Here is a 14646-nt window from a genome sequence, read left to right on the forward strand (position 1 = left end):
ATGCTTTATACAACTGATGTCCATATCAGTCTAGAATAATCTCTAAGAACTGTGAAAACATCTTTAGATTTCATCAGCAAAGTATGTGATTCATTTATTTATGAATATTCTTACTACAGAGAGCCCCAACATGTTGGTCTTGGTAAATTCCTTGCTCAAGGAGCCTTTAGACAGTGGCTTGGGAATGAAAAGAGGGTGCTGTGGCTTAGTTGATTGAAGTGCTTGTCGTACTAAACAGGAGATCCTGGGCTCAAATCCCAGCAGTCCCTTTGACATGAGAGCTGTGTTTAGTCTGTCTCTAAACTTCAGGTGAAATCAGATTGTCTCTTCAGAATAGATGTGATTGACACTCAAAATGACCCAAAGCATATGCTTTATACAACTAATGTTCATACACAGTCTAGAATCATTTCATTTCATTTCTAAAAACTGTGAAGAAATCTTTAGATTTCATCAGCAAAGTATGTGATTCATTTATTTATGAATATTCTTACTACAGAGAGCCCCAACATGTTGGTCTTGGTAAATTCCTTGCTCAAGGAGCCTTTAGACAGTGGCTTGGGAATGAAAAGAGGGTACTGTGGCTTAGTTGGTTAAAGTGCCTGTTCTAGTAAACAGGAGATCCTGGGCTCAAATCCCAGCAGTCCCTTTGACATGAGAGCTGTGTTTAGTCTGTCTCTAAACTTCAGGTGAAATCAGATTGTCTCTTCAGAATAGATGTGATTGACACTCAAAATGACCCAAAGCATATGCTTTATACAACTAATGTTCATACACAGTCTAGAATCATTTCATTTCATTTCTAAAAACTGTGAAGAAATCTTTAGATTTCATCAGCAAAGTATGTGATTCATTTATTTATGAATATTCTTACTACAGAGAGCCCCAACATGTTGGTCTTGGTAAATTCCTTGCTCAAGGAGCCTTTAGACAGTGGCTTGGGAATGAAAAGAGGGTGCTGTGGCTTAGTTGATTGAAGTGCTTGTCGTACTAAACAGGAGATCCTGGGCTCAAATCCCAGCAGTCCCTTTGACATGAGAGCTGTGTTTAGTCTGTCTCTAAACTTCAGGTGAAATCAGATTGTCTCTTTAGAATAGATGTGATTGACACTCAAAATGACCCAAAGCATATGCTTTATACAACTAATGTTCATACACAGTCTAGAATCATTTCATTTCATTTCTAAAAACTGTGAAGAAATCTTTAGATTTCATCAGCAAAGTATGTGATTCATTTATTTATGAATATTCTTACTACAGAGAGCCCCAACATGTTGGTCTTGGTAAATTCCTTGCTCAAGGAGCCTTAGGACAGTGGCTTGAGCATGAAAAGAAGTCGCTTTGGCTTAGTTGTTGAAAGTGCCTGTTTTGTAAACAGGAGAATCTGGGCTCGAATCCCAGCAGCGCCTCTGAAATGAGAGATGTGTTTAGTCTGTCTCTCGACTTCAGGTGAAATCAGATTGTCTCTTCAGAATAGATGTGATTGACACTCAAAATGACCCAAAACATAAGCTTTATACAACTAATGTTCATACACAGTCTAGAATCATCTCTAAGAACTGTGAAACATCTTTAGATTTCATCAGCAAAGTATGTGATTCATTTATTTATGAATATTCTTACTACAGAGAGCCCCAACATGTTGGTCTTGGTAAATTCCTTGCTCAAGGAGCATTTAGACAGTGGCTTGAGCATGAAAATAAGTCACTTTGGCTTAGTTGTTGAAAGTGCCTGTTTTGTAAACAGGAGAATCTGGGCTCGAATCCCCGCAGTGCCTTTTCTTCATAGAGATTATGTCTCTCTTTAGATTGTAGATTGTAGTTATGGTTGAAAGTTGACTGTTGGAATGAGAGAACATAGTTCCTGTATTAAAATCTTTATAACTGCATTTAACATCATCGTTATCAATGCAGCTTTCATATGAGAGAAGACCAAGAAAAACAAAGGTGCTGTGGCTTAGTGGTTAAAGCGCCTGTCTCGTAAACAGGAGATCCTGGGCTCAAATCCCAGCAGTGCCTTTGACATGAGAGCTGTGTTTAGTCTGTCTCTAAACTTCAGGTGAAATCAGATTGTCTCTTCTGAATAGATGTGAATTACACTCAAAATGACACAAAACATATGCTTTATACAACTAATGTCCATACACAGTCTACAATAATCTCTAAGAACTGTGAAAACATCTTTAGATTTCATCAGCAAAGTATGTGATTCATTTATTTATGAATATTCTTACTACAGAGAGCCCCAACATGTTGGTCTTGGTAAATTCCTTGCTCAAGGAGCCTTTAGACAGTGGCTTGGGATTGAAAAGAGGGTGCTGTGGCTTAGTTGGTTAAAGTGCCTGTCTAGTAAACAGGAGATCCTGGGTTCAAATCCCAGCAGCGCCTCTGACATGAGAGATGTGTTTAGTCTGTCTCTGTACTCCAGGTGAAATCAGATTGTCTCTTCAGAATAGATGTGATTGACACTCAAAATGACCCAGAGCATATGCTTTATACAACTAATGTTCATACACAGTCTTAAATCATTTCATTTCATTTCTAAAAACTGTGAAGAAATCTTTAGATTTCATCAGCAAAGTATGTGATTCATTTATTTATGAATATTCTTACTACAGAGAGCCCCAACATGTTGGTCTTGGTAAATTCCTTGCTCAAGGAGCCTTTAGACAGTGGCTTGGGAATGAAAAGAGGGTACTGTGGCTTAGTTGGTTAAAGTGCCATTCTAGTAAACAGGAGATCCTGGGCTCAAATCCCAGCAGTCCCTTTGACATGAGAGCTGTGTTTAGTCTGTCTCTAAACTTCAGGTGAAATCAGAATAGATGTGATTGACACTCAAAATGACCCAAAGCATATGGTTTATACAACTAATGTTCATACACAGTCTAGAATCATTTCATTTCATTTCTAAAAACTGTGAAGAAATCTTTAGATTTCATCAGCAAAGTATGTGATTCATTTATTTATGAATATTCTTACTACAGAGAGCCCCAACATGTTGGTCTTGGTAAATTCATTGCTCAAGGAGCCTTTAGACAGTTGCTTGGGAACAAAAAGAGGGTACTGTGGCTTAGTTGGTTACAGTGCCTGTCTAGTAAACAGGAGATCCTGGGCTCAAATCCCAGCAGTCCTTTTGACATGAGAGCTGTGTTTAGTCTGTCTCTAAACTTCAGGTGAAATCAGATTGTCTCTTCAGAATAGATGTGAATTACACTCAAAATGACACAAAACATATGCTTTATACAACTAATGTCCATATCAGTCTAGAATAATCTCTAAGAACTGTGAAAACATCTTTAGATTTCATCAGCAAAGTATGTGATTCATTTATTTATGAATATTCTTACTACAGAGAGCCCCAACATGTTGGTCTTGGTAAATTCCTTGCTCAAGGAACCTTTAGACAGTGGCTTGGGAATGAAAAGAGGGTGCTGTGGCTTAGTTGATTGAAGTGCTTGTCGTACTAAACAGGAGATCCTGGGCTCAAATCCCAGCAGTCCCTTTGACATGAGAGCTGTGTTTAGTCTGTCTCTAAACTTCAGGTGAAATCAGATTGTCTCTTCAGAATAGATGTGATTGACACTCAAAATGACCCAAAGCATATGCTTTATACAACTAATGTTCATACACAGTCTAGAATCATTTCATTTCATTTCTAAAAACTGTGAAGAAATCTTTAGATTTCATCAGCAAAGTATGTGATTCATTTATTTATGAATATTCTTACTACAGAGAGCCCCAACATGTTGGTCTTGGTAAATTCCTTGCTCAAGGAGCCTTTAGACAGTGGCTTGAGCATGAAAAGAAGTCGCTTTGGCTTAGTTGTTGAAAGTGCCTGTTTTGTAAACAGGAGAATCTTGGCTCGAATCCCAGCAGCGCCACTGAAATGAGAGATGTGTTTAGTCTGTCTCTAGACTTCAGGTGAAATCAGATTGTCTCTTCAGAATAGATGTGATTGACACTCAAAATGACCCAAAACATAAGCTTTATACAACTAATGTTCATACACAGTCTAGAATCATCTCTAAGAACTGTGAAACATCTTTAGATTTCATCAGCAAAGTATGTGATTCATTTATTTATGAATATTCTTACTACAGAGAGCCCCAACATGTTGGTCTTGGTAAATTCCTTGCTCAAGGAGCCTTTAGACAGTGGCTTGAGCATGAAAATAAGTCACTTTGGCTTAGTTGTTGAAAGTGCCTGTTTTGTAAACAGGAGAATCTGGGCTCGAATCCCCGCAGTGCCTTTTCTTCATAGAGATTATGTCTCTCTTTAGATTGTAGATTGTAGTTATGGTTGAAAGTTGACTGTTGGAATGAGAGAACATAGTTCTTGTATTAAAATCTTTATAACTGCATTTAACATCATCGTTATCAATGCAGCTTTCATATGAGAGAAGACCAAGAAAAACAAAGGTGCTGTGGCTTAGTGGTAAAGCGCCTGTCTCGTAAACAGGAGATCCTGGGCTCAAATCCCAGCAGTGCCTTTGACATGAGAGCTGTGTTTAGTCTGTCTCTAAACTTCAGGTGAAATCAGATTGTCTCTTCTGAATAGATGTGAATTACACTCAAAATGACACAAAACATATGCTTTATACAACTAATGTCCATACACAGTCTACAATAATCTCTAAGAACTGTGAAAACATCTTTAGATTTCATCAGCAAAGTATGTGATTCATTTATTTATGAATATTCTTACTACAGAGAGCCCCAACATGTTGGTCTTGGTAAATTCCTTGATCAAGGAGCCTTTAGACTCTAAAGGCTCCTTGAGCAAGGAATTTACCAAGACCAACATGTTGGGGCTCTCTGTAGTAAGAATATTCATAAATAAATGAATCTCATACTTTGCTGATGAAATCTAAAGATTTCTTCACAGTTTTTAGAAATGAAATGAAATGATTTTAGACTGTGTATGAACATTAGTTGTATAAAGCATATGCTTTGGGTCATTTTGAGTGTCAATCACATCTATTCTGAAGAGACAATCTGATTTCACCTGAAGTTTAGAGACAGACTAAACACGGCTCTCATGTCAAAGGGACTGCTGGGATTTGAGCCCAGGATCTCCTGTTTACTAGAATGGCACTTTAACCAACTAAGCCACAGTACCCTCTTTTCATTCCCAAGCCACTGTCTAAAGCAGGGGTCGGGAACCTTTTTGGCTGGGAGAGCCATAAAAGCCAAATATTTTTTTTATGTATTTCCTTGAGAGCCATATAAATTTGAATGTAACTTTATGCGTGCATTTTTTAAGAATAACACGTCTCCGAGTACTAATAGCAGTATCAGTGTTTCATTGAACACGTGCTCTTTTATTAAATAAACTAAACGCTTACGTTATTTATCTCATTTATGTGCACGTTTCAGTGTTTACTGCACGGGTGTCAAACTCAAGGCAATTATATCCGACCAGCGAGAAAATATCATATGTCTGTCATAACTGGCCCGCCGGTTAGGGTAATGAAATCAATGCATGGCACAACCACGGGGAAAGACATTTGAGGAAGAATCTAAATGTGTGAATGAAATGAAAGTTTTTGGAAAGAAAAGGGAAACACACCACAGATCTCTGGGACGATGTGAGCTGGACTGTTTGTGCGACATAACGAAGCATCTCACTGTTAAACCTGCAGCTTCAGGGCCGTGTGATCACGGACATGTATGATGCCAAGCTGCCTGTGGGAGACTCGGATGCAGAAGAAAACTTTGGTCACTACGTGCTTCCAAACACTGACAAACATCTCCACCGCTGTGTTCCCGACAGCATTCTGCTGATGCACTGAGAGCATTTGCCGATTTTGCAGCATATTAAAATTGAACTGCTCAGCAACCCGTCTGCAGTTGACTTAAATATGTTCCATATCTTTTTGCACTTTTTGTGTATCCTGTTCAATAAATGTGGACCATGTTTCGCCCTCGACGTAGTCCCAGTTTTTAATGTTGGCCCTCTGTGAATGAGTTTGACCCCCCCGGTCTACTGCTTGCTTTGCGCAGTTTCTCCTCTGCTCGGTTTCGCGACGGCGGGGCTCCGTCCCCCTACACCCCTACACCCACACCTACACACACACACACACACACACACACACACACCTATACACACACACACACACACACACACACACACACACGCACACACACATACACGTGTGTAAGTGTGTGCGCTGTGCAGTCAGAGACAGAGCGGAGGAAAGGAGAGGGGAGAACTAAAATGACACAGTATAATTGTTTATTACTTGTTAATCATGTTAAAAAATGTCAGCTCAAAATTGTCTGCGAGCCATATCGCGTCATCAAAAGAGCCATATATGGCTCGCGAGCCATAGGTTCCCGACCCCTGGTCTAAAGGCTCCTTGAGCAAGGAATTTACCAAGACCAACATGTTGGGGCTCTCTGTAGTAAGAATATTCATAAATAAATGAATCACATACTTTGCTGATGAAATCTAAAGATTTCTTCACAGTTTTTAGAAATGAAATGAAATGATTTTAGACTGTGTATGAACATTAGTTGTATAAAGCATATGTTTTCTGTCATTTTGAGTGTAATTCACATCTATTCTGAAGAGACAATCTGATTTCACCTGAAGTTTAGAGACAGACTAAACACATCTCTCATTTCAGAGACGCTGCTGGGATTCGAGCCCAGATTCTCCTGTTTACAAAACAGGCACTTTCAACAAATAAGCCAAAGCGACTTCTTTTCATGCTCAAGCCACTGTCTAAAGGCTCCTTGAGCAATGAATTTACCAAGACCAACATGTTGGGGCTCTCTGTAGTAAGAATATTGATAAATAAATGAATCACATACTTTGCTGATGAAATCTAAAGATTTCTTCACAGTTTTTAGAAATGAAATGAAATGATTTTAGACTGTGTATGAACATTAGTTGTATAAAGCATATGCTTTGGGTCATTTTGAGTGTCAATCACATCTATTCTGAAGAGACAATCTGATTTCACCTGAAGTTTAGAGACAGACTAAACACATCTCTCATTTCAGAGGCGCTGCTGGGATTCGAGCCCAGGATCTCCTGTTTACGAGACAGGCGCTTTACCACTAAGCCACAGCACCTCTGTTTTTCTTGGTCTTCTCTCATATGAAAGCTGCATTGATAACGATGATGTTAAATGCAGTTATAGAGATTTGAATACAGGAACTATGTTCTCTCATTCCAACAGTCAACTTTCAACCATAACTACAATCTACAATCTAAAGAGAGACATAATCTCTATGAAGAAAATGGCACTGCGGGGATTCGAGCCCAGATTCTCCTGTTTACAAAACAGGCACTTTCAACAACTAAGCCAAAGCGACTTCTTTTCATGCTCAAGCCACTGTCTAAAGGCTCCTTGAGCAAGGAATTTACCAAGACCAACATGTTGGGGCTCTCTGTAGTAAGAATATTCATAAATAAATGAATCACATACTTTGATGATGAAATCTAAAGATGTTTTCACAGTTTTTAGAGATGATTCTAGACTGTGTATGAACATTAGTTGTATAAAGCATATGCTTTGGGTCATTTTGAGTGTCAATCACATCTATTCTGAAGAGACAATCTGATTTCACCTGAAGTTTAGAGACAGACTAAACACATCTCTCATTTCAGAGGCGCTGCTGGGATTCGAGCCCAGATTCTCCTGTTTACAAAACAGGCACTTTCAACAACTAAGCCAAAGCGACTTCTTTTCATGCTCAAGCCACTGTCTAAAGGCTCCTTGAGCAAGGAATTTACCAAGACCAACATGTTGGGGCTCTCTGTAGTAAGAATATTCATAAATAAATGAATCACATACTTTGCTGATGAAATCTAAAGATTTCTTCACAGTTTTTAGAAATGAAATGAAATGATTCTAGACTGTGTATGAACATTAGTTGTATAAAGCATATGCTTTGGGTCATTTTGAGTGTCAATTCACATCTATTCTGAAGAGACAATCTGATTTCACCTGAAGTTTAGAGACAGACTAAACACAGCTCTCATGTCAAAGGGACTGCTGGGATTTGAGCCCAGGATCTCCTGTTTACTAGACAGGCACTTTAACCAACTAAGCCACAGCTACCCTCTTTTCATTCCCAAGCCACTGTCTAAAGGCTCCTTGAGCAAGGAATTTACCAAGACCAACATGTTGGGGCTCTCTGTAGTAAGAATATTCATAAATAAATGAATCACATACTTTGCTGATGAAATCTAAAGATGTTTTCACAGTTCTTAGAGATTATTGTAGACTGTGTATGGACATTAGTTGTATAAAGCATATGTTTTGTGTCATTTTGAGTGTAATTCACATCTATTCAGAAGAGACAATCTGATTTCACCTGAAGTTTAGAGACAGACTAAACACAGCTCTCATGTCAAAGGCACTGCTGGGATTTGAGCCCAGGATCTCCTGTTTACGAGACAGGCGCTTTACCACTAAGCCACAGCACCTTGTTTTTCTTGGTCTTCTCTCATATGAAAGCTGCATTGATAACGATGATGTTAAATGCAGTTATAAAGATTTGAATACAGGAACTATGTTCTCTCATTCCAACAGTCAACTTTCAACCATAACTACAATCTACAATCTAAAGAGAGACATAATCTCTATGAAGAAAAGGCACTGCGGGGATTCGAGCCCAGATTCTCCTGTTTACAAAACAGGCACTTTCAACAACTAAGCCAAAGTGACTTCTTTTCATGCTCAAGCCACTGTCTAAAGGCTCCTTGAGCAAGGAATTTACCAAGACCAACATGTTGGGGCTCTCTGTAGTAAGAATATTCATAAATAAATGAATCACATACTTTGCTGATGAAATCTAAAGATTTCTTCACAGTTTTAGAAATGAAATGAAATGATTCTAGACTGTGTATGAACATTAGTTGTATAAAGCATATGCTTTGGGTCATTTTGAGTGTCAATCACATCTATTCTGAAGAGACAATCTGATTTCACCTGAAGTTTAGAGACAGACTAAACACATCTCTCATGTCAGAGGCGCTGCTGGGATTTGAGCCCAGGATCTCCTGTTTACTAGACAGGCACTTTAACCAACTAAGCCACAGCACCCTCTTTTCATTCCCAAGCCACTGTCTAAAGGCTCCTTGAGCAAGGAATTTACCAAGACCAACATGTTGGGGCTCTCTGTAGTAAGAATATTCATAAATAAATGAATCACATACTTTGCTGATGAAATCTAAAGATGTTTTCACAGTTTTTAGAGATGATTCTAGACTGTGTATGAACATTAGTTGTATAAAGCATATGCTTTGGGTCATTTTGAGTGTCAATCACATCTATTCTGAAGAGACAATCTGATTTCACCTGAAGTTTAGAGACAGACTAAACACATCTCTCATGTCAGAGGCGCTGCTGGGATTCGAGCCCAGATTCTCCTGTTTACAAAACAGGCACTTTCAACAACTAAGCCACAGCGACCTTCTTTTCATGCTCAAGCCACTGTCTAAAGGCTCCTTGAGCAAGGAATTTACCAAGACCAACATGTTGGGGCTCTCTGTAGTAAGAATATTCATAAATAAATGAATCACATACTTTGCTGATGAAATCTAAAGATTTCTTCACAGTTTTTAGAAATGAAATGAAATGATTCTAGACTGTGTATGAACATTAGTTGTATAAAGCATATGCTTTGGGTCATTTTGAGTGTCAATCACATCTATTCTGAAGAGACAATCTGATTTCACCTGAAGTTTAGAGACAGACTAAACACAGCTCTCATGTCAAAGGGACTGCTGGGATTTGAGCCCAGGATCTCCTGTTTACTAGACAGGCACTTTAACCAACTAAGCCACAGCTACCCTCTTTTCATTCCCAAGCCACTGTCTAAAGGCTCCTTGAGCAAGGAATTTACCAAGACCAACATGTTGGGGCTCTCTGTAGTAAGAATATTCATAAATAAATGAATCACATACTTTGCTGATGAAATCTAAAGATGTTCTTCACAGTTTTTAGAAATGAAATGATTCTAGACTGTGTATGAACATTAGTTGTATAAAGCATATGCTTTGGGTCATTTTGAGTGTCAATCACATCTATTCTGAAGAGACAATCTGATTTCACCTGAAGTTTAGAGACAGACTAAACACAGCTCTCATGTCAAAGGGACTGCTGGGATTTGAGCCCAGGATCTCCTGTTTACTAGACAGGCACTTTAACCAACTAAGCCACAGCACCCTCTTTTCATTCCCAAGCCACTGTCTAAAGGCTCCTTGAGCAAGGAATTTACCAAGACCAACATGTTGGGGCTCTCTGTAGTAAGAATATTCATAAATAAATGAATCACATACTTTGCTGATGAAATCTAAAGATTTTTCACAGTTTTTAGAATGAATGAATGATTCTAGACTGTGTATGAACATTAGTTGTATAAAGCATATGCTTTGGGTCATTTTGAGTGTCAATCACATCTATTCTGAAGAGACAATCTGATTTCACCTGAAGTTTAGAGACAGACTAAACACATCTCTCATGTCAGAGGCGACTGCTGGGATTCGAGCCCAGATTCTCCTGTTTACAAAACAGGCACTTTCAACAACTAAGCCAAAGCGACCTTCTTTTCATGCTCAAGCCACTGTCTAAAGGCTCCTTGAGCAAGGAATTTACCAAGACCAACATGTTGGGGCTCTCTGTAGTAAGAATATTCATAAATAAATGAATCACATACTTTGCTGATGAAATCTAAAGATTTCTTCACAGTTTTTAGAAATGAAATGAAATGATTCTAGACTGTGTATGAACATTAGTTGTATAAAGCATATGCTTTGGGTCATTTTGAGTGTCAATCACATCTATTCTGAAGAGACAATCTGATTTCACCTGAAGTTTAGAGACAGACTAAACACAGCTCTCATGTCAAAGGGACTGCTGGGATTTGAGCCCAGGATCTCCTGTTTACTAGACAGGCACTTTAACCAACTAAGCCACAGCTACCCTCTTTTCATTCCCAAGCCACTGTCTAAAGGCTCCTTGAGCAAGGAATTTACCAAGACCAACATGTTGGGGCTCTCTGTAGTAAGAATATTCATAAATAAATGAATCACATACTTTGCTGATGAAATCTAAAGATTTCTTCACAGTTTTTAGAAATGAAATGAAATGATTCTAGACTGTGTATGAACATTAGTTGTATAAAGCATATGCTTTGGGTCATTTTGAGTGTCAATCACATCTATTCTGAAGAGACAATCTGATTTCACCTGAAGTTTAGAGACAGACTAAACACAGCTCTCATGTCAAAGGGACTGCTGGGATTTGAGCCCAGGATCTCCTGTTTACTAGACAGGCACTTTAACCAACTAAGCCACAGTACCCTCTTTTCATTCCCAAGCCACTGTCTAAAGGCTCCTTGAGCAAGGAATTTACCAAGACCAACATGTTGGGGCTCTCTGTAGTAAGAATATTCATAAATAAATGAATCACATACTTTGCTGATGAAATCTAAAGATGTTTTCACAGTTTTTAGAGATGATTCTAGACTGTGTATGAACATTAGTTGTATAAAGCATATGTTTTGTGTCATTTTGAGTGTCAATCACATCTATTCTGAAGAGACAATCTGATTTCACCTGAAGTTTAGAGACAGACTAAACACAGCTCTCATGTCAAGGGACTGCTGGGATTTGAGCCCAGGATCTCCTGTTTACTAGACAGGCACTTTAACCAACTAAGCCACAGTACCCTCTTTTCATTCCCAAGCCACTGTCTAAAGGCTCCTTGAGCAAGGAATTTACCAAGACCAACATGTTGGGGCTCTCTGTAGTAAGAATATTCATAAATAAATGAATCACATACTTTGCTGATGAAATCTAAAGATTTCTTCACAGTTTTTAGAAATGAAATGAAATGATTCTAGACTGTGTATGAACATTAGTTGTATAAAGCATATGCTTTGGGTCATTTTGAGTGTCAATCACATCTATTCTGAAGAGACAATCTGATTTCACCTGAAGTTTAGAGACAGACTAAACACAGCTCTCATGTCAAAGGGACTGCTGGGATTTGAGCCCAGGATCTCCTGTTTACTAGACAGGCACTTTAACCAACTAAGCCACAGTACCCTCTTTTCATTCCCAAGCCACTGTCTAAAGGCTCCTTGAGCAAGGAATTTACCAAGACCAACATGTTGGGGCTCTCTGTAGTAAGAATATTCATAAATAAATGAATCACATACTTTGCTGATGAAATCTAAAGATGTTTTCACAGTTTTTAGAATGAAATGAATGATTCTAGACTGTGTATGAACATTAGTTGTATAAAGCATATGTTTGGGTCATTTTGAGTGTCAATCACATCTATTCTGAAGAGACAATCTGATTTCACCTGAAGTTTAGAGACAGACTAAACACAGCTCTCATGTCAAAGGGACTGCTGGGATTTGAGCCCAGGATCTCCTGTTTACTAGACAGGCACTTTAACCAACTAAGCCACAGCTACCCTCTTTTCATTCCCAAGCCACTGTCTAAAGGCTCCTTGAGCAAGGAATTTACCAAGACCAACATGTTGGGGCTCTCTGTAGTAAGAATATTCATAAATAAATGAATCACATACTTTGCTGATGAAATCTAAAGATGTTTTCACAGTTTTTAGAGATGATTCTAGACTGTGTATGAACATTAGTTGTATAAAGCATATGCTTTGGGTCATTTTGAGTGTCAATCACATCTATTCTGAAGAGACAATCTGATTTCACCTGAAGTTTAGAGACAGACTAAACACATCTCTCATGTCAGAGGCGCTGCTGGGATTTGAGCCCAGGATCTCCTGTTTACTAGACAGGCACTTTAACCAACTAAGCCACAGCACCCTCTTTTCATTCCCAAGCCACTGTCTAAAGGCTCCTTGAGCAAGGAATTTACCAAGACCAACATGTTGGGGCTCTCTGTAGTAAGAATATTCATAAATAAATGAATCACATACTTTGCTGATGAAATCTAAAGATTTCTTCACAGTTTTTAGAAATGAAATGAAATGATTCTAGACTGTGTATGAACATTAGTTGTATAAAGCATATGCTTTGGGTCATTTTGAGTGTCAATCACATCTATTCTGAAGAGACAATCTGATTTCACCTGAAGTTTAGAGACAGACTAAACACAGCTCTCATGTCAAAGGGACTGCTGGGATTTGAGCCCAGGATCTCCTGTTTACTAGACAGGCACTTTAACCAACTAAGCCACAGTACCCTCTTTTCATTCCCAAGCCACTGTCTAAAGGCTCCTTGAGCAAGGAATTTACCAAGACCAACATGTTGGGGCTCTCTGTAGTAAGAATATTCATAAATAAATGAATCACATACTTTGCTGATGAAATCTAAAGATGTTTTCACAGTTTTAGAGATGATTCTAGACTGTGTATGAACATTAGTTGTATAAAGCATATGTTTTGTGTCATTTTGAGTGTAATTCACATCTATTCTGAAGAGACAATCTGATTTCACCTGAAGTTTAGAGACAGACTAAACACAGCTCTCATGTCAAGAGGCACTGCTGGGATTTGAGCCCAGGATCTCCTGTTTACTAGACAGGCACTTTCAACCAACTAAGCCACAGCGACCCTCTTTTCATTCCCAAGCCACTGTCTAAAGGCTCCTTGAGCAAGGAATTTACCAAGACCAACATGTTGGGGCTCTCTGTAGTAAGAATATTCATAAATAAATGAATCACATACTTTGCTGATGAAATCTAAAGATTTCTTCACAGTTTTTAGAAATGAAATGAAATGATTCTAGACTGTGTATGAACATTAGTTGTATAAAGCACATGCTTTGGGTCATTTTTAGTGTCAATCACATCTATTCTGAAGAGACAATCTGATTTCACCTGAAGTTTAGAGACAGACTAAACACAGCTCTCATGTCAAGAGGCACTGCTGGGATTTGAGCCCAGGATCTCCTGTTTACTAGACAGGCACTTTAACCAACTAAGCCACAGTACCCTCTTTTCATTCCCAAGCCACTGTCTAAAGGCTCCTTGAGCAAGGAATTTACCAAGACCAACATGTTGGGGCTCTCTGTAGTAAGAATATTCATAAATAAATGAATCACATACTTTGCTGATGAAATCTAAAGATTTCTTCACAGTTTTTAGAAATGAAATGAAATGATTCTAGACTGTGTATGAACATTAGTTGTATAAAGCATATGCTTTGGGTCATTTTGAGTGTCAATCACATCTATTCTGAAGAGACAATCTGATTTCACCTGAAGTTTAGAGACAGACTAAACACATCTCTCATGTCAGAGGCGCTGCTGGGATTCGAGCCCAGGATCTCCTGTTTACTAAACAGGCACTTTCAACAACTAAGCCAAAGCGACCCTCTTTTCATGCTCAAGCCACTGTCTAAAGGCTCCTTGAGCAAGGAATTTACCAAGACCAACATGTTGGGGCTCTCTGTAGTAAGAATATTCATAAATAAATGAATCACATACTTTGCTGATGAAATCTAAAGATTTCTTCACAGTTTTTAGAATGAAATGAAATGATTCTAGACTGTGTATGAACATTAGTTGTATAAAGCATATGCTTTGGGTCATTTTGAGTGTCAATCACATCTATTCTGAAGAGACAATCTGATTTCACCTGAAGTTTAGAGACAGACTAAACACAGCTCTCATGTCAAGAGGCGACTGCTGGGATTTCGA

At 38.6% G+C, this 14646-nt stretch overlaps 19 non-coding genes across 19 annotated transcripts; 4 read left to right on the forward strand and 15 right to left on the reverse strand.

Annotated features, from left to right (window-relative positions):
* The first annotated feature begins 1944 nt into the window (after positions 1-1944).
* Positions 1945-2017, forward strand: trnat-cgu (transfer RNA threonine (anticodon CGU)). The gene has a single exon. It is a non-coding gene; the product is annotated as a tRNA-Thr (tRNA).
* Positions 2018-2312: 295 nt separating this feature from the next.
* On the forward strand, positions 2313-2386 carry trnat-agu (transfer RNA threonine (anticodon AGU)). Its single transcript has one exon. It is a non-coding gene; the product is annotated as a tRNA-Thr (tRNA).
* A 671-nt stretch (positions 2387-3057) lies between these two features.
* Positions 3058-3131, forward strand: trnat-agu (transfer RNA threonine (anticodon AGU)). Its single transcript has one exon. It is a non-coding gene; the product is annotated as a tRNA-Thr (tRNA).
* Positions 3132-4415: 1284 nt separating this feature from the next.
* On the forward strand, positions 4416-4487 carry trnat-cgu (transfer RNA threonine (anticodon CGU)). The gene has a single exon. It is a non-coding gene; the product is annotated as a tRNA-Thr (tRNA).
* A 2518-nt stretch (positions 4488-7005) lies between these two features.
* Positions 7006-7077, reverse strand: trnat-cgu (transfer RNA threonine (anticodon CGU)). Its single transcript has one exon. It is a non-coding gene; the product is annotated as a tRNA-Thr (tRNA).
* A 918-nt stretch (positions 7078-7995) lies between these two features.
* On the reverse strand, positions 7996-8069 carry trnat-agu (transfer RNA threonine (anticodon AGU)). Its single transcript has one exon. It is a non-coding gene; the product is annotated as a tRNA-Thr (tRNA).
* A 296-nt stretch (positions 8070-8365) lies between these two features.
* Positions 8366-8437, reverse strand: trnat-cgu (transfer RNA threonine (anticodon CGU)). The gene has a single exon. It is a non-coding gene; the product is annotated as a tRNA-Thr (tRNA).
* Positions 8438-8982: 545 nt separating this feature from the next.
* trnat-agu (transfer RNA threonine (anticodon AGU)) lies at positions 8983-9056 on the reverse strand. Its single transcript has one exon. It is a non-coding gene; the product is annotated as a tRNA-Thr (tRNA).
* Positions 9057-9731: 675 nt separating this feature from the next.
* On the reverse strand, positions 9732-9805 carry trnat-agu (transfer RNA threonine (anticodon AGU)). The gene has a single exon. It is a non-coding gene; the product is annotated as a tRNA-Thr (tRNA).
* A 302-nt stretch (positions 9806-10107) lies between these two features.
* trnat-agu (transfer RNA threonine (anticodon AGU)) lies at positions 10108-10181 on the reverse strand. Its single transcript has one exon. It is a non-coding gene; the product is annotated as a tRNA-Thr (tRNA).
* A 682-nt stretch (positions 10182-10863) lies between these two features.
* On the reverse strand, positions 10864-10937 carry trnat-agu (transfer RNA threonine (anticodon AGU)). Its single transcript has one exon. It is a non-coding gene; the product is annotated as a tRNA-Thr (tRNA).
* A 306-nt stretch (positions 10938-11243) lies between these two features.
* Positions 11244-11317, reverse strand: trnat-agu (transfer RNA threonine (anticodon AGU)). Its single transcript has one exon. It is a non-coding gene; the product is annotated as a tRNA-Thr (tRNA).
* Positions 11318-11611: 294 nt separating this feature from the next.
* On the reverse strand, positions 11612-11685 carry trnat-agu (transfer RNA threonine (anticodon AGU)). Its single transcript has one exon. It is a non-coding gene; the product is annotated as a tRNA-Thr (tRNA).
* Positions 11686-11990: 305 nt separating this feature from the next.
* On the reverse strand, positions 11991-12064 carry trnat-agu (transfer RNA threonine (anticodon AGU)). The gene has a single exon. It is a non-coding gene; the product is annotated as a tRNA-Thr (tRNA).
* A 302-nt stretch (positions 12065-12366) lies between these two features.
* On the reverse strand, positions 12367-12440 carry trnat-agu (transfer RNA threonine (anticodon AGU)). Its single transcript has one exon. It is a non-coding gene; the product is annotated as a tRNA-Thr (tRNA).
* A 296-nt stretch (positions 12441-12736) lies between these two features.
* trnat-agu (transfer RNA threonine (anticodon AGU)) lies at positions 12737-12810 on the reverse strand. The gene has a single exon. It is a non-coding gene; the product is annotated as a tRNA-Thr (tRNA).
* Positions 12811-13115: 305 nt separating this feature from the next.
* Positions 13116-13189, reverse strand: trnat-agu (transfer RNA threonine (anticodon AGU)). The gene has a single exon. It is a non-coding gene; the product is annotated as a tRNA-Thr (tRNA).
* Positions 13190-13484: 295 nt separating this feature from the next.
* Positions 13485-13559, reverse strand: trnat-agu (transfer RNA threonine (anticodon AGU)). The gene has a single exon. It is a non-coding gene; the product is annotated as a tRNA-Thr (tRNA).
* A 307-nt stretch (positions 13560-13866) lies between these two features.
* trnat-agu (transfer RNA threonine (anticodon AGU)) lies at positions 13867-13940 on the reverse strand. Its single transcript has one exon. It is a non-coding gene; the product is annotated as a tRNA-Thr (tRNA).
* Positions 13941-14646: the final 706 nt, after the last annotated feature.

This window comes from Cottoperca gobio, chromosome 15 (genome assembly GCF_900634415.1).
Source record: "Cottoperca gobio chromosome 15, fCotGob3.1, whole genome shotgun sequence".
Taxonomy (NCBI): Eukaryota; Metazoa; Chordata; class Actinopteri; order Perciformes; family Bovichtidae; genus Cottoperca; species Cottoperca gobio.